The sequence below is a fragment of the Labeo rohita genome, chromosome 4 (assembly GCF_022985175.1).
Source record: "Labeo rohita strain BAU-BD-2019 chromosome 4, IGBB_LRoh.1.0, whole genome shotgun sequence".
Taxonomy (NCBI): Eukaryota; Metazoa; Chordata; class Actinopteri; order Cypriniformes; family Cyprinidae; genus Labeo; species Labeo rohita.
Genome location: NC_066872.1, coordinates 19,016,501 through 19,036,425, shown reverse-complemented (window position 1 = coordinate 19,036,425; position 19,925 = coordinate 19,016,501). Strand labels below are relative to the sequence as shown.

The 19,925-nt window shown below is 36.3% G+C and overlaps 1 long non-coding RNA gene and 1 pseudogene across 1 annotated transcript; one reads left to right on the top strand and one right to left on the bottom strand.

Moving 5' to 3' along the window:
- LOC127164166 (NACHT, LRR and PYD domains-containing protein 12-like) overlaps positions 1-19,925 on the bottom strand; it is a 443,855-nt pseudogene that overhangs the window by 389,755 nt on the left and 34,175 nt on the right.
- On the top strand, positions 3,110-13,617 carry LOC127164267 (uncharacterized). The gene is made up of 3 exons (XR_007827610.1): positions 3,110-3,180; positions 6,640-6,697; positions 12,886-13,617. It is a non-coding gene; the product is annotated as an uncharacterized LOC127164267 (long non-coding RNA).

Below are 19,925 nucleotides of genomic sequence, written 5' to 3'. Positions count from 1 at the left end.
GAAACACTTTGTCATAAGTGCTCCTTGTTTTCATCTCCTCCCTCAAACGGAGAAGAAGATCCATTTTGGAGCCCTTTGAATCCACACCACATTCTTTTACATGTTTCCTCAAAGCATCAACCTGTGTAAACACAGATGCAACAACAGCCATTAATTACTATGCAGATTAATTACAAAGCAGGATAGATTACCATAATCTTCCTTGTTTTTGGCATTTAGTTAATAGCCAAATTTGGAAGTTGTTTCGAGAACAACATACCGAATGTCTATAAATAAATAAATAAAAGTTCAAATAAAAGATTAAAAGTTCAAGTGCATAGCTATCACATGTATATAAAATGTTAAAATTCACCTTTAAGTTCATTAGTTCACTTGACAGTCGTGCTTCTGTAATGTCAATGTCCACCTGTTCTGCAACAGACTTTTTTGCAGTGAGTTTGGCATACTCAGTGTTGAGTACTTTTTTGCTGGCTCTGGTGAGGGGCCCAATCCAAAGTGCCCATTTTGAATAGGAAGGTGAAACTTTAAATGGATTCACACGGTTACCTTTGTAGTTAAAAAACAAAACAAAAGCTTTCTTTATTGTTATTGCACTTAATACATTTTATGGCAGTTAAAAAAATATACACAACCATCCATGGCACTAGAAAAGCATGCACATGCATAATTACAAGGCACTGTAGACAGACAGCCTGATCTTTTGGAAAAGTCTTCTAAATATGGCTGCATAATAATTTTTCATATCTATAGCTTACTTTGTAAAAAGCCTCCGCAAATAATTTCATGGTCAACAGATTGCCAGAATTCTTCAGTATCAACATGACCTTCAAACTGTGGCGGGAGATCCTGTAGACATGTAAGACATTTTGGACAAAATCAGTGTTATTTGTTCCAGGAACGTTCTCAGAATGTTTCGGGAACATTCCTGATAGGTTCCCAAAAATGTTCCCCTAACCTACAGGGAATGTTCTATCTACGTTAAGAAAACTTTCCTGGCTAACCAATAGGGAACCAAAACCTAACGTTCCCTGAATGTTCACATTTCTTGAGTCCCATGTCCCGTTGAGTCCCGCGAATCTACAACTAGCCCTCTAGTTGTAGGTACAACCCCAGTTCTAACATTTGACAAAGCCCTGGCCTATTATTATGCATTTTATCTCACATATCCAAAATGTCTTGCAACACTCCTATTTTTGTCTGTGTTGCAAACACAAGTTCTGAGAGATGTCATTCAGAGCAAGATGCAACCCCCTCACCCTTACAAAAATGAACCATGGTTTTACTACAGTAACCATGGTTTAACTACACTCTTAGACATTTCAAAGGGTTTTTGAATTAGAATTTTGAGTTAGAATTTACAGTAGCAAACCGTATTTAATTTTACAGTTGCAAACTGTAGCTGTTTTACAGCCAAATACTATTTTAAAAAGTCAAATTCATCAGCATACTACTGTAATTCATTCATTTTAATATAGATTTCAGTAGATTTTATAATTTTATATTGAATTCATTTAAATTTATTTTATTTTTACTCTACATAGGTACTACTGACATTCAATTAAAACAGGCACAATAATCACAAAATATCAAATACTTTATTTAAAACAATGCATGTATAACACTTAAAAATACAGTCTTAAACTGCTGGAACAGTGCATCCTCACCATTTCCCCTGTCTTAGGACGTTTTGCAGTGCATTATGCTGTATCCTCACAAAGAATCTATAGGCAACAGAAACAAGACATGCCGCCAAAGAATAAACAGCCATCTGCAAAACCCAGGTGTTACTCCAAAACGTGGCCACCACCTTTGCTCACCATCCACTTTGTTAGTGACAGAAATGTCTTCTCCGAAAAACAAGTAGAAGAAATGGCACACTTTTAAAAGGCAAACCCCACATAGAATACACAAACATCTCAAAACCATAGTTGTTCTTTACCATGAACTATCAGTCTCAGTGTGCTTGGTATGCTCGTCTTTCTTGATGCTTCACTGCAGTTGACCTTAATCACACTATGACCTGGGAATGTGGTAAACAGTCAGTGATAGCATTAAACCACTCACAAGTGTCAAATGGGTGTTAAATGCTATTAAATTTTCACCGTTTTTTTTCTCTCTCCCTCAAACACCCACGCAAAACCTCAGCAAACACACATATATCAACACATACTGGCAGATCAGTGATCTTACTCTTGTTCCTGAGCATTAGTATGAACCACAGTAAAGTTCTTCACAATCTCCTGCATCTCCTCAAACTTAAACAGGAGAAGCAGCTCTTACCTGACAATGAAAGATGCATAGAGAGACAGAAGAGATTTAAAAGGAGTATAAATTGATTTGACCCATGGATGTGTCTTACTAAACAGCACAACAGTGAAAGGTCATAAGTCACTATTATTCAGGCCTCAAACTAGCAGTCATATCTACTTCCACCAGTATAGTGACACTATACTGTAGATAAACATCATGCTGGGATTCAAGGAACTAGCAGACAAAACAACACACACCACAAGAAGTATGCTAAGGTTTCTTCTCATGTTCACATTTAATGCCAAATTTAATCTTTGTTGCTCTAAGGTACATTTAAAAACAGATAACTGTATGGCATTTGGTATTTATAGTTATGCATCAACTAAAAAAAAATTATGACAATGATTAGTTTTAACTTTATTTGGAATTCTTTAAAACAAACATTTTAAATTAAATGTATCTGACATTCCAACAGCTATAGCTATTTTCATACTCATGCACTTTGACTGTTTGACTAGTTCAGCATACTCGTCAAGTGTTAACCACATGGTGCTAAGTGCTAAGAGCTTGTCTTATTTAATGTTATAAGAACAACCACTTTTAAACCATCTATGTTATTATTAAATGCAATACATCACTCATATTGCACTTGACATTGTAAAAACACTCAATGAATATGGATTTTCAATTCTATTGTGGTGCAATTCAAAGTTCCCAAAATCAGAATATTTAAAACACCACTAAATGCACACACTGTGGTTTGCCTAACGTCAAGAAATGTGTTTGTGGTGCATTTCCAAGAAGCAGCTTGACACCTTCCTTTACCAACCCTAATAAATATCTGCATATCAGACACCGTTGATGCTTTCTGAACTCCAGATCAGACTCAACTTCAGCTCTTTCATTTACCCAGACTCAAGACCATCACAGGTAAATTTGCATCCTCTTAAAATGAACCAAAGCCATATGATTAAATGAATACAGGTAATTTCAGATTATGTATTAATGCATATCTATTTATTATGTTAATGACTGAAATGGTTGTGTAAAGCAGATACATTTTTAATTAATGTAATGAATTTTGTATCATTGAGCATGAAGGCAGTATTATGTTTTTAGTGGATCATTGCTCTTGTATTAAATGTGAATCTCTACACCATTATGGACTGAATTCACACATTTTGTACTTTTTATACTTGTTTCCAATGCAGTGGCATTCAGACAGTATAAATTCAATATCCAAATTTGTTTTGGGACCATTATATATGATTTCATACAGTACAACCATGGCAAGAAAACGTAACAACCGTCAGTAGACATTACGTTGAAAATAAATGAGATCCTGTTATGACAGCTTGTCAACTGGTCAATTAGACATTAGCCCTGTTCAGTATTTTATTTTTCATGGGGACGTAAGTTATTTTCACCATTTACAAGGGGTAGTCTGTAATTTTATTGTTGCCAAATCCAGAATGTCAGTGTTTATCTCTTACTGACCAACACCAAGGTCATGTGGTAATTCATTTGTCGTTTGAATCCACATCTCTGAGTTTAAAAGAAGAAATCGATTCAAAATTCAATGTTTAAATCCTTTTTGACCACTGCCGAAAACCGTACAGTAACTGTTGCACTTTGCTGTAAATTGCATGCATATATATTACTGAAATGCTGGAAAGTATTTACAAGAATAATATTTCATAACTGCTCCACCACAGAGTGTGGGAGCAGAAAGAGAAGAAAAGCACATAAACATTAGAAATGGGTCCTTGTTATGGCAGCAGCAGGTATGCAATACATTTTTAAAATGTGTATTATATATAGTTACATGCAAAACTATATTGCACATAATTATATACAACTATAGTATGTCTATTTTTCAATTGTTAAGCAGGACATTTAAATAACCAAATAATAAATAGGATTATATATTATAAAATTTACTTCGAATAATAAGAATACATTTTACATTCTAAGTATTTTTTTTAATACATTTTACACAATAATAAGAATACATTTGTAAATAAAATTAATTTTATATACAGCAGACAATCATGTGACTGGCCACATGAGCATAGCGTTCCCAGGTTCATAGGATCATAGAACTCGCTTCTCCACTGTGAATAAATCTGCCATATTATCACTGAGGGGCCATGTAAATTTATTTGGTAACGCTTTAGATTACAACCCGCAAAGAACTACGTAAGTAAACTGAATTTACGGTGTATGTTTCTGTAATTATAGTGTACCTATAAAGAACGTACATGTAGGTATAAGGGAACAATATGTTATATTTGGGTAATAAGGGGATAACAAACCAGATATTCAACCTGCAAAGAACTACATAAGTATACTGAATTTACGGTGTACGTTTCTGTAATTATAGTGTACCTATTAGTACGTATGTGTAGGTATAATAGAACAATAGGCTATGTTACGTTTTGGTAATTCGGGGGTAACAACCAGATATACAACCTGCAAAGAACTGCGCTAGTAAACTGAAGTTACAGTGTATGTTTCGCATTTATATTGTACCTACGTGTAAGTATAAGGGAGCAATATGTTACGTTTGGGTAATAAGGGGGTAGCAAACAGATATACAAATAATTTATAATGGAATTACTTAAAAACTTAACAGGTACCTATTCTATTAAATCGTAAGTTTGGTGTATCTATACGTAAGCTTTTTAAAATTACTGGGAAATTATACTCTTGTTCCATGTAGTTACAGGGTAAGTGTGCCCTCTGCGGGCTGTAAATTAAAGTGGCGATTGTTCCCCCTTGTTCAAGGAAGTTACAGGGTAAGTAAGTAAAAATATTTTTTTATAGTCGCTAATCCCACTTCTACCTCTAAACCTAACGTTAACTATGACTGAACAGTAATAAAAATATTAAAAAAAAACAGGAAAGTGCAATCACAATCATTTATTTATTGCAAAAATGTCAACAGCCATACAAAAAAGTAATCCAAATAACGATGCGTTTGCAGCCGCAGTCCTCTCTGGCGGAATACAGTAGGTTTGAGGTGCAGTAGGATGAGAGCAGAATTTAAATTGTTAATCGCTGAAAATATTATCCAGATTATTGTCTTGATTCACTCCTCGAAGGCGCCCGCGCGTCATTCCAACACATCTCACCAGAAACACGGCATGTCGTAATCTGTGAGGAATGCAGGCGAGAGCCAATGAACGTCCGATTTTCCTGTTGCAAAATGCACTTTAGCACGGGTTTATGGCTGTTGCTGCTGGACTCGCTGCTAGAGATTGAGATGAAGATCGCCGGACAAAGCCTTGAATTCGGTTCTGGTCCTCGCAAATCGTATGGATTCTGAAGATCTGGGTTACAGCACACAAATAAAATGGTTTAATTTGTAATTATGATGTGTGTTCGGTGTATTTTATGGTTCTATTGTTAGTCACAGCATGTTAGAGAAAACGCCTTTGTGTTCCACCACGGCAAACGAAGTTAATATTACATGAATGATTAAACGATTGCAGAAATATTATTTATTTTAAGGGTTTAACGTGTAGTCATGATAACATTATGTAGACCTATTCTTGGAAACGAGCTGGCAACAGAAATCACACAGAACAGAATGAAATGTTATAATTTCATATGAAGTAAACGTTAAATGTTTAGATGATGTAAATATGTCAGTATTGTACATTTAGTGTCTGTAAAAATGTAAATAAATGTACATTTTGTAGAACCACATTTTACGTCACGTTGTTATATGTATTGTACCCTGTAACTTCGTTGAACAGAGGGGAACAATCGCCACTTTAATTTACAGCCCGCAGAGGGCACACTTACCCTGTAATTACATGGAACAAGAGTATAATTTCCCAGTAATTTTAAAAAGCTTACGTATAGATACACCAAACTTACGATTTAACAGAATAGGTACCTGTTAAGTTTTTTAAATTAATCTATTATAAATTATTTGTATATCTGTTTGCTACCCCCTTATTACCCAAACGTAACCTATTGTTCACTTATACTTACACGTAGGTACAATATAAATACGAAACCTTCACCGTAACTTTAGTTTACTTACGCAGTTCTTTGCAGGTTGTATATCTGGTTGTTACTCTCTATTACCAAAACGTAACATATTGTTCCCGTATACCTACATGTACGTTCTTTTTAGGTACACTATAATTACAGAAACATACACCGTAAATTCAGTTTACTTACGTAGTTCTTTGCGGGTTGTAATCTAAAGCGTTACCATTTATTTTTACAGACATCCACACGAGAAACAATTATCATCCGAATAGGGTGATGACTTAAAATACTGTCTTCCCCAACACTGCAACATTAACTGCTCTCATGGATGCTGTACACTCTTGTACTAAATGTCTACCTATCCTTTTCTCTCATTTGTCTTAGGATTTCCAAAGGACACAATCTCCAGATAAGGCTCTTTGATTTGCACAAGCTCATTCAGGTAAACCTGCACAAAAACTACAAATGCAGTAAAACAGAAAGATAATGTTAATAATGCATCTGCAATGTTAAATCATCTCATGTTAATCTGGTACACTTTTTGCTTAGGAGCCTTTGTGTCAAGAGATTATGTTCCTTTATGTAAAATATTTAGTTGGTTAATTTAGTTATAAAAGATTAAAACATACTCAAAAATAGGTTCCCTCTCAGTCAGTCACGTTCGACGTGGGGTCTCACTTGGGAGCACAATTGCCTTTTGAGCTTAAGAAGAAAAGGCCAATGAACACTGACGAGTGGAATTTGCATGCCAAGCCACTCAGATTTTTGCTTCCCTATTCCCTCCTCTCTACCCTCGATGGCGGGGCAGTTGCGGTTAGGCATGGGCCGGTATAAGATTCTGATGGTATGATAACCTTGGATAAAAATATCACGGTTTCACAGTATCATGGTGTTCATTTAATCTTTTAATCAGTGTACTTTTAAAAATAGATGTGATGTGGTAATTTAGTTATATACTAGATTTAACAAAAACAACTAATTACATTATTTAATTTTTTTGTGTGTAAAAACAAATAGTACTGCTAAAAATATCAAAATAATGCTCTAAAATAAATTTTAATTTCAGTGTTGATGCATATTAACGCAGAGAGTGCGAGTGTACTGCGCGCGCGCACACACACACACACACACACACACAGTCTCATCAGTTCACGAACACTCAAAGACACGTGAGAGCCAGCGAGTTGGTGTTGTTGTTTTTTTTTAATGGCGTGATTTTGAAAAGATGTTAACGTGGCAGAAGGCTTAAAAGCAAAGATTTCACCTTAACTTAATTGTTGTACTATTGTTCAATCACAGAAACGTAACGTTAGTACATATAGTCTGCTATTCCCCAGTCTGTAAAGTAACGTGCAAGAGGAAATTAGTTGATGTTAGCTAATGTTTATTAATTAGCCGTGTTATCTGACTCGGTAACTTAGATGTTTGCAAAAGTTCATTTCAAGACAGCTTTAAGTTAACAACTCACCTTGAATTTAGCGAAGAGTGCTGGATGGTGCTCCCTTAGATGAGAAATCATATTTGATGTAGGGATGTTCATTTCGGTTATTTTTCCTAACCGACAGCCGACGCTCCTTAACCGATTATTAACCGTTAACCGACAAGATTATTTTAAAATAGAATTTAATTATTTTAGAAAGGATAAGTGTCTGTGGCTCGTTAAAAATACCAAAATTTGTTTTCCAGTGATTAATTTTACTCGTGCAAAAAGCAGCAAACAACAAAACATGAGGAATCGCATGGACGCATCACATCACGCACTTGCAGCACTTCTGCCAGCGGAGAAAAACATCATAAAGCTAGGCTATATATAGAATGAATGAATAGGCCTATACAATAAATATTTTTACTAAATAAAACGAAAGAAAAAACTGTGCAACAAGTAGCTATAGTATGCAGAGTTTTGGTTCATTTTTGTGCTGCGTTAAAGGAAGACGGCTAAAAGGCGTCATCCTATTTTTTCTTTATTTTGCAAAAGCACAAAGTTTTGTTTTTTATTGTGAATGTACACAAACAAACGCAAACTGTTTATAGTTTCGATTATCTGTATGACTAGAAGGAGTCGTTTCCACTGTTAGAAGAAAAAAGCCTTTCCATTATCATAATAAAATACAGTCAGCCAAACATATGGAAAAAAATCACACTGCTTAATCGTTATCAACACACTTAAGTAATATTATGCCAAACCATTTGTTTTATGCAGATGCTGGAATGCAAGTGAAGTACAAAACCAGGTTTATGTAATAAATAATATTTTGGCATTCAAATACATCTCAAATACGGAAACATTTGGATTTGTTTCGAATGAGAGACCCGACATTAGTTTCAGTTTCACTTTAGCCTTAATGAATTTATTTTGGCTTGTCCTTTATATAGCCTAGCTTCTTATATTTTACATCCTTGTTCTTTCCTGAGTATTGTTAAATTGAAGAATTTTTTATAGAGTGAGGGGAAACTAAAATAGCCTATACTATAGTTTATAGTTTGTAAACATTTCGCGTCGGCTTCAGAATGTAATAATAAAATGCGACTTATAGGCCTAGACGATATCTTTTTTTTTTCTCTCTCAAAAATGCAAGTGTATTTTATTTTAGTCATCCAGCAAACGTTTTAAAGTATTTTGATTAATTACTGGGAAAAAAAAGAATGACCTTTTAAACCGTTTAACTGATTGTATTAATCGGTCAAAATTCTTTCCGTCGGTTAACGGTTAACCGGTTAATATGAGCATCCCTAATTTGATGTATTGCCTTCTTTAGCAGCGACTCTTTTTAAACATGATTTGCATGTCGGTTCCAAGCCGTGGCCGTCAGAATTTTTGCGGTACCCAAAAAATTGGTCTTTTTTGACGGGGGGGAAAAGTTGTGGGGGTTCACCTCCTTCGGCCATCCTGAACTTAAATTACTGCTGAGTCTCACTGACACGCCTGCCAGCACTAACCGGTGGGGAAGGGGCTGCATTGTTTTCGCTGCAGGTACGCACACACACAACCTAGTAGGGAGTCCTGCGCTTTCACTTTGACGACACAAAAAATGCACATATCGTAGGAAAGGTATAAGTTTTTTTGTTTGCGGTTTTGAAACCGTGACTTTTTCAAACCACGGTAAACCTTGAAACCGGTTATCATCCCATGCCTAGTTGCGGTGCATCTTTTTCTGCAAAATGCCGCCACCTGGCGGAACCATCCACACCTACCGTCCATGGTCTGCGGGCCAGGCTGCCTCTGCCCTGCATGCCATGGCCTCAGGTAGTCCTGATGCGGGGTTGATGCAGGGACTGCGTACGGTGACCAACTTCGCTCTCCCCTTCGGCCTCTTCGTTGACACTGTCAAGGACTTTGCCCAGCAGTTCTCAGCAGTACAGAATCAGACGGATGTGATCAAACACATCTTGACCCGGCGTGATCCCACCAAGCCGTCATGTGCCAGGCCTTCATCTGCCCGTCACCAAGGGTGCCCCCCTGTGGCCTCTACACCTGCTCCGCCCACGGAAACACTGAAGGAGGGAGCCCCTCAGCAGGGACGTCAAGCTGGCTGTAAAATAGCGGCGCAGCCCGTGTCCCAGGGTCCTCCTAAGTCTACCTGCAAAACGGCGAAGCGACCCTGACACAGGCAACCTAGAGATGGGAGGAATTGCTCTTCGGAGGACTCCGACATCTGCGCCCCCACACCCGGGGGAGGGCCGGGGGTTATGACTTTCGCTGCAGGCAAGGTACCCACCCTTTCACAAAAAGAGCAATTTCCTCTATCTCTGGGTCTTTGGTGCCAAATTTATTTTGTAAGTGCCGCTTTGCCTCCTCAGATTCATACTTTTGGCATGAAATTGCCACCACTGCGGGATCGCGAGGAGAAGGTAAGTGCTACTCCCTGGCAGCCCGGCATTACTTCAGAACGCTTCGCTTCCTGGGTTGAGTCACCTTCCTCCTTTCGGCTGCCGGGCTGCAGGTCCGTCAGTTACTCCTCCGTTGATCCTGCTTTTGCGCAGGCTGGGGGCCTGGTTAGCGCCGCCGTCTCGCTGATTGATCTGGACAGTACGACTCGGCCACGCGATACAATTCACCAGGCAACCACCCAAGTTCAGTGGCGTCCTTTTCACATCTGTCCATACGGACACAGATGTCTCTGTCCTGTGTGCGGAGATTGCGGTCCTCCTGGTGAAGGAGCCTGTCCCTCCAGCCGAGATAAAATCAGGATTTTACAGACCTTATTTCATCGTAGCCAACCCCGCCCCCGTGTGTCGAGGCACGTGGTTGTCAACACGGATGCCTCCAAGACAGGGAGGACGAGGAGCAGGTTCTGTTGGTTGCACCCTATTGGCCCACCCAAACCTGGTTTGCCAACCTCATGCTCTTCGTGACTGCCCCTTCCTGGAAGATTCCCCTAAGGAAGGACCTTCTTTCTTTGGGGATGTGCCTTTTCTTCTTAAGCTCAGAGGTGATGGGGCTCCGAAGTGAGACCCCATGATGTCAGTCGACATAACGTCTCTGTTCTCTCCTTCAGGGAATGAGGGTTACAGACGTAACCGAGACGTTTCACATACTGCATGTTACATTGTAGGAATCAGTTTGAATTAGAAAAAAAAACCTTGAGTAAACAATTTCACACATTTTAATGCTTTTACAGCAGAAACTATTTAGTCAAACCATTAGTCAAGAGGAAACAGACTTTAAACAAAGACTTTGAACAACTTCTCAGGAACTAAACAGGAAAAATGACACCATTTTCTGCTGTGGGGTAAGTTGAGCCAGTACTTTACCTTACCCCTCAATAAGGCACTGAAGTTAAGTTAAATCTCTGAAGTGTAAACTGGTATTTTAATGTAATAGTACACAACTGGTTTAGAGATATACATAGAGATATTATTTGTAGTTAATTTGATAGCATTTGACAGTGTACAAATGCACCAAATCCTTCTCCAAAAACAAAAAGATGCTTTTCATCAGATTATAATCAAATATATCTTTCCACCTATAGTCCCCAATGGCTGGTTCAACATTGCAGAACTGGTACCATGCCAAGAATCTTTTGACTAAAATACTTGTTTGTTTAAGTGAAATTGATTCCTTAATTCTAATTCAGTTTTCTTTTAATTTTACTCAAACTTCAAAAAGATTTCAAATTAAAAATTTTCAAGTTAGCTTTAAAAAAAAATGACTGTAAATTAAATTAGTGTATTAAGTTTTTAAAAGAGGTAAATTATCTTTCAAATTTTGTCAGTTTTTACCCAGTGCATCTTACCCCAGACTCAGGTCAACTTATTCCTAACCTGGGGCAAATTGAGCCACAGGAACACTTTTATATAAGAAGGCATATTTTAGAATCCGTTGTCATGGATACATTATGATAATTTAAAATGATTGGAAACATCCTGAAATTACTTTAGATACTTTAATTGTACTTCTGCCTCGTTTTCCCTTAGCTAGAGGGCCACATAAATAAACAATCTTACCCCTCTCTCCCCTATTTGTTATTATATTTTTAGAATAACATGACAAATTCATGATGTTTCTGTCAATATATTCTTATGAATACTTATGATTTTTCAAGGTCAACCACAATTTCATCATGTCATAATGTCATTATGTGAATTATGATGTTTTTAATGTCATTTATAAGAACAACAATCATTCCTCCACAGAGATGATACCTATAGCATTATGAGAATATGCAATGGAGGAGGCATCAAAGGGAAGGCACCTGTGCATCAGTAAAGAAAAGTTATTGGTGTATGTTGTTCAAAGCTGTTTGAGAAATGGAGAGTGCAGATTTCAAGTTTAGATCGAGCACTTTTGTGTTACTGTTGCTTTTGAGGCCACTGGAAAAGTTTGTTTGCCTGTTCAATAAAAAGGACAAGATGACAAGGCACCAGATCTGGTCAGATCTGCAAACGTTAGACAGGGCTTCACAAGGAATCAAGTAGAAGGTTAAAGAGATAGTCAACAATGAAACCAAATAGTTGTTGGTCACCACTTTTTTTTCTTAATATAGGGGAAGAAAAATACTTTGGAAGTCAAAGGGGATCAGCATCAGTTTGGTTCCCCACATTCTTCAAAACATCATCTTTTATTTTCCACAGAAGAAAGAAACAGGTTTGGAAAAACTTGAGGGTGAATAAATTATGACAGAATTTTAATTTTGGGGGGGAAATATCCCTTTAATTCAAGTAAGTTCTACTTCATGTCTATTTTTTGGCTGTTTATGATGCTTGGCTGTTTTCCAAGCATCATAAAATTCAAACACGTTTATAAGTTTCACTTAATAACAATACCGCAAAGGTGTTATATTGGGAGTGTGCAACTGAAAAATGTAGAACAGCAAAATACTGTATAGTTATTGAAGGTAAGAACACAATCAACATGGAAACACAAGAAAGAAATGTTAAGCAAATTAGCATATTAGAATGATTTCTGAAGGATCATGTGACACTGAAGAGTAATGGTCAGTCAAAATGAACTTTGACTAAAAATAATTACATCTGAACAGAGATTCGAACAGAAAACGTTTTACATTGGAATTTCACAATAGTATTGTTTTTGACTGTTTATCAAATAAATGCAGCATTGGTAAAAAGAAAAATCTTCTTTCAGAAATATTAAACAAAAATTCTCTCCTTTTCTCCTGTTTCTCTCAGCATGAGATCAGCGGCCCCCCTCTTGCTCCTTTTCATTCTGGCTCTCAGTGATCAAGCACATTGTCAAAACTTTACTGAATTTAAGAGGAAACACATCCTTCCAGTTGAGTTTAATACCAAGGATGTATGTGCTTGGAGGAAGTATCTATTGAACAATGAACTCTGTGGAAGAACTAAAACACAATCGTTCATCAAGAGCAGTGTGGAAAATGTAAAAAAAATCTGTACCGATATAGTAAATAACTGTACCAAAAGTACAGATCTCTTTGAAGTGTACATTGTTGAAAGCCCTGGGAGAAAAGAAAAACCAGACTGTATTGGAAAGTGTACTTCAGGCAAATATAAAGTTTTTGTTAAATGTGAGTACAATCTACCTGTGCATTATTATGATCAACTCACGGATGAGAACACAAGTCCTCAGCCTTGCTTTTAAAGAGCATGATCTGATTTCATCACAGTGAGGATCTGAAGGAGGAGGCTTTGAAATGTTGCTTTTAACCATTCATTAAAAATGTTGCTATGCTACGTGCTTAAATTGGATATAAATTCAAAAGCATCTTAATAAAGTTTTTTTTGCGAGCAGTTTTGTAAAATATACAGGTATCAAATGTAAACCCTGAATCCAATGTAAGTCACTTTGAATAAAAGCATCTGCCAAAAGCATACATGTATGGTTACTGTTATTTTGTGAAATTAAATTGATTATCTTCAGTGTATGACATACTGTAAAATGCTGTCAGGTAACTCCATTCTACAAATTAAAAAACAGGGACAATATATTTGTGTCTGTTTTTTTTTTTTTTTATTGTTGTGTTTTCCATAATATCATAATTAGTAATTACAATGATGTTTTAGGATAAAACTTACCCTAGTAACTACAATTCACCAAGAATCACACTATGAGATGCAAATAGTAACTATTGCAAATAGTAAACAGATCAAAATAGGATTATAACAAAATTATAACTTTAGAAAAACCATGATTTAAAAAAAAAAATACACAACTGTTCACAAGCTCCTAGGGATTTGGCTTTGGTTGTCATTTACATATACGTTAAAGATTTTCCTCCCTTTATAAACCCGTAATGAAAGAAATGCTTATGGATTAAGTCAGTGAAAGTTCATACCCATACGGAAGTGCAATATATTCACATACATGTGAAACGTTGAATATATTGAAATATATTTTAAAAATATATTTTCCAAATGCATAAAACTCCTAACTAAAAATTTTATCTTCATGTTGCATGTATAAATATAATATATAAATTTTAGTGGGTGAATAAAAATGAAGTGGGTTTTGCTATATATATATATATATATATATATATATATATACACATACATACACACGCACACACACACACACATATATATATATATATATATATATGTGTGTGTGTGTGTGTGTGCTCTATTTGTCCCCAAAACCTGCAGTGCAGTTTGTGCAGTTTCTCTGGGAAATCTTACATTCCTGTTTTGCTCATTAAAATCCATTTTGCTCAAAAAAAAAAAAAATAATAATAATAATAATTTACAAAGTCAGTACCTTATGGCTATAGAAACAGAATTGTGACAATAAATTTGACATTTGAAATTGAACAATGTTGAATTTTATTTAGAAATGTCATTCTTTTTCTTTCTTTTCTTTTTTTCTGTTTTTCTTTCTTTCTGCAGCAGCAGCACTGCATATCCTTTGATGTTGGTCTGTTATGTAGTCAGCTCATACCGACTGAGAAATTTGAAAATGTAGTCTACTCTTATTTGTGTAGACACACAAATAAACTCTTCTGTTTCATCTTGCCGGCAGGAATGGCTGTTAGATGGCCAACAGTTTTATCAACAGCAACAAAATGGCATGGGTTGCTTAAGGATGAGAAAAAAACAATGCTTTTGCTTCTGAAAATAGTTGCCAATAGCGCAGCACATGCCACCGGTCCCTAAATCTGCAAAGATAAACCTTCTCACTAAGAAGTGTGAGAGTTGTGAGAGTTTCTCTTCGTCTCCCTGGCACAACTCTCTACATGTATTATTTCACCATCAACTACTACTCTGTTATAGTAGTTGACAATGTGTTTCTTAATGACTACTTATCAAGTTAGACAGATCAACAGCAGCTTGGGGGAGGTGGGTGGTCTAGTGTTTAGGGAACTAGGCTTCCAAATGGAATCCCAGAAAGTTGTGAGTTTGAAAGTGATTACCACTATTGTGGGCCTGAACAAGACACTTAGCATAAACATACTCCCAGTGGATCGCTTTGGATATAATAATAATAATAATAATAATAATAATATACCCCATAGTGCGGCAATATAGCATGGATCAAAGAAATTCAGACTGTTTAATTACATTGAACTGATTTTACACTTACTGTACCTGTAGCCTGACATTGTGGCCCAGAATCCCTGGATGTTCCTTGAAGATTGCTCACAAGAAGCACATCAATTGGGAACACTGCCATCAGGAGTGTTCTCACAAAACAGGAGGCAGAGTTTGCATTCTGAGCCACAGCCTAAGTCAGTCTGTAATTTTAACATGTCTACTTACTGCTCACAAACTTGATACCAGCCATGTTTTGGCTTTTTCCCTTTTTGCCACTCCACAGCAGCTGAATAGTCAGTTTGTGGGTATCCATCGTCATCCATCTTGGTGTCATCATACTTACGTATGGCTTCGGTTTTCATCTCACTATACATCCCAGCATCCTCCCCACTGACCCACTGGACCACTGCAAACTTTCTCATCACAGCTTGGGAATTAAAAGAAAGTTACTGTTAATCAATTTAAGGCGGTTTCATTATTCACAAGGTGTCTTGTGAGTTTGACTGACTGACATAATGGCAGAAATAATGCTATATCAACTAAACAAGTCACCTGCATGCAACTTGTGGAAGATAAGTAGGCCTACAATAGATGATATTTTAAAGATATATATAGATATAGATTCCTCATCACACACGGACCAGGTGGAAAAAAAAGGTGAAATATATAGATAAAATAAAATATATTAGAACAGAGTCAGAAATTAACCGGGGCTTATGGTAATAATTCCATCACAATAAGCAAAAATGCCTCACAAAATTAAGATAAATGGGCAAAAATTGCTCCTGCACGATTAAATTAAATCTGTCGCAATTAACATGAAATGTGAAAATGAATTAAAATTGCCAGTTATTGGAATTACATTTAGATCTGCTCATATTTATTTTTTTTGCAGCGCTGAACTTGATAACCTATCACATACATTTCTGTTAAGCTTATGCGTGCTCGTGATGTGAATTCCCTCTTCATAAACAACGAAACACAAAATGTGTTCATGTTTTCTATTAATCGACATTAATAATCACTATTACAATAACGAGCAATAATCGACAATAGTGATTTTGATATATTTTTGCAACACATAGTTTCTCATTTTTTTAAATGTACAATTTTTTTTAAACAGTTTGTTGTTATTGGTAACAGTTTGCAGTATTCTGATTGATTGAATTAATTGGTTAAATTTCAGTATTTTACATTAAATACAATATGGATGCAATTAACAAGGTGATTATTGAAATTTCCCCTACAAATGTAAAAAAATTGGAAATTAGTTCAAGGAGTCAAATACTCCCTCTTAATGGAAAAGATTAAGATTAAATGTATTAATTAAAATTAAAATTATTAATTTCTGACCCTGGTTGAGAACCACTCATCTAGACCAATGGTAAAGTAGTATAGAGTTGTGAAGCTGTCTCTCTCATAATGTTTTGTCTGAAACTGCAGGAAGATTAAAAAATATCTACACGACTTGGAAGCGGAAACGTTCCAGAGTGGCACTAACGAAGTCCTAAGTAAGGCAAGTTTTATAGGGCCCAATTAAATTGAACGGTTTCTTCCTTTAAAAATAAACTGAACTTTATACACCTTTAAATGGACTGCTCAGTTGTCTCCCTCTTTTGTATATTTCCTTTTGCCCTGTCTTAGAATGTTCCACAATCACCAAATGGGGACTAAAGAATCCACCCCCACAGATACAGAGCTCCAGGTAGACATTTTAATGCTGAAGATTACCAAAGGCTTTTCTTATTTTAACCTTATGTATTGCCTTCGTATAGGATATTGTTAGATTTTGCTGTATTTGGTTTGGATGGCTCGCCATATGTATTACACTTCTCTAATACATAAAATAAGTAAGCTTGACCAAAGTTCAGGGGAAAAGAGTTTATTGAAGAAAGTCGTGTAGCATAGCCGTCTTCTAGATCTTAACCTGTGTAAGGGTCCGAAGCTTCTTCCTAGTTTCTTTCAAAGTTCTTCATAGCTTCTCCTTAGCTTCTCTCTAGCTTCTTTTTCTAAAATTACACATAATCTTTCAATTTCTTTTAATCAGGTGTGATGTCTCTGTTGCTGCTCACAGGCTTTTCAGTCTGACACAGAGACACTGAGGAGTTGAGGAACACCAACACAAATCCGGCATAGAGAGGCTCAGTGAATGTGGTGTTGAATGTGTGTAAGTGTGTGGGTTTGTGTGTGTCAGAGATGCTGTAGAAAGACAGAGTGCCAGCTAACACATCCACATACACTCCTATTCTATTAGAGAAGAGTGAAGGGACACTTAGATGAGTGATGTTATCATTGTGATGGACAGTGAAGGTGTAATTAGAGCAGATCAGACTCCAGGATTTTTTATTGTATCCAAGCACACAGTCATGACTACCTCCTTTCCTGCCGATTCCTTTATATGTCACCGATATACCAACATCTCCACTCAATTCAGCCTCCCAGTAACAGCGTCCAGACAGACTCTCTCTACACAGAATCTGAGGACACACATCAAATCTGTCTGGATGATCAGGATATGGCTCATCCTCATTCACCCACATCACCTTTCTGTTCTCCTTTGAAAGAATGAGACGACTGTTTGCTGTGTTTGGATCCAGTGTGAGATCACAGGCATCTGAATAAAGAACAGAGAACATTTACACAAGAATACTCAAGATATGTGTGTGTTTGTGTGTGAGTGTGTCTCTGTGTAGACGTACATTTATGTAGTCCCGCTGTAATCCTGAACTCCCCTCCATGATCCACACTAGAAAACACACACAATGTCTCATTCTGCACATCTGATGCAATCAGTAACACACACACTCACACTTTACGTAGGAACACTCACACTTTGCGTAGGCACATTACAATAGGTGCGATAGGTACTCTCATGTATATTCGAGACTGTCCTCTTCCAAAAATGGACCCAATTGTCTGTCATCATGAAATGACTTATGTCTGTCATTACCAATCAAAATGCGAAACATAGGTCCTTAGTGTCAAAAAACTGTCATAAAAATTTGAAGTTACAGAGCACAGACTTAAGTTTGGTCTCATTTTAAAGAAGACCCATGGCAGATTATTGTTGAAGCAGAAAAAGTTTAAAAAGTGAAAATTATAGAGGTTTAAATTTATGAAAATTCTTTATAAACTATATTTTATATAAAACATATATTTTATGAAACATGTTGAACTCTAAACATGCTAGAAAATCAAAGCCATAAATCCAAACAAGTTGTGTTCCAAATTTGAGGTTTATATCTCAAAAAAGTAGCTTTCAGGAACATTTTGTTTGAGCGGAGTACTAGATTTTCCCCATTAGATGCCAGTAAAACTCTGCTGATGCACAAAGTAGTTGGATTTGTGATTTGCAGTAGATTTTCTCTCTTAAATATTACAAGCACACACACAAATTTTTGTGACACGCATACAAACCACACAATTATAGCTGCATTATTTATCCAATTGGCTCTATAAAATGCTGAAGCAGAAAACAGAAATAAAGTGAGTATTTGCTTTATTGGCCAAATGTAAAAAAAAAAAAAGTCACCATCTGGTAAAAAATAATAATAATAATAATAACTTTGAAGCCTTGCCAACAGAAATGAAAGTCTATTAACAAAAATTGCATCATTTTACAGTTAAATGGCACTGTGATTAAAAAAAAGCAGTTTTAACGGGTTTCAATAGGGACATTTTTGTCCTTAAGGTCCTGAGAGGAACTATTTTTTGTAACTAGTGCAAAATATATTTATTAAAGGAAATGAGGGTGAAATAGTAAAATTCCAATAAAAATACTCACCTTTGCCAAAATTTATGCAGGCAAATTGATAAAAAAAAAAAAAAAATGAAATGGACAAAAATGTCCAAAAGTTCACACAAGGGTTAAAAACTGTGCCCACAACCCTTACAAAAATGTACAAATGTACAAAAATTAATCATGTTTTCATTATAGTAAAACAGAATATTTGATTCCCTTAAGAATGAAATAATGAAGTTGAAAAGGTGTCCCCTAAGCAAGCCAGAGGTGATGCTGTCGACTCTGGCTTGCTTAGGGGACACCGTTTCAACTTCATTATTGATCTGACCTATGAAGAATGCATAACACCTCTAGCAGTGCAAAGCACTTACGTTATGTCCTACGTCACGTCGCAGTTTGAACTGTGAGAGGCGCTACACATTCTTCGTAAGTCGCGTTCCACCGGAAGCTGGATCTTTAGCCAGGATAAATTTTAAAATAACTCTGATTGTGTTCATTTGAAAAAAGAAAGTCATATACACCTAGGATGGTAATTTTCATTTTTGGGTGAGCTATCCCTTTAATGTCAAAGACAGCCTATATATTAAGACTAACTGTAATGCACAGACCTAATTTAATGTTAGAAAACAGATGTTTTTCCTAGAAAGTACAAAAAACATTCATTTAAAACATAGCTGTCACACCCCTGTGGACTGTTTTTGTGTTTTTCCCCATGTATGCCCTTATTTGCTCTTTCCGACTTTAATTATTACGTCACTGTTTAATCGATTACACCTGTCTTCATCTGATTAGTCTGTGTATTTAAGTTTGGTTGTGTTCACCGTTTGGTGTTCGGTTCTTGTATGTCACTGCATGTCTTTCTGAAGTCACTGATGTAATTTTGTATTGTCATTCTGTAGTCACTGAAGTCATTTTTGTTGTTGTCACTCCGGTTTAGTCAAGTTCTGTTCATGTTTTTTTCATGTTGGATTCCCTG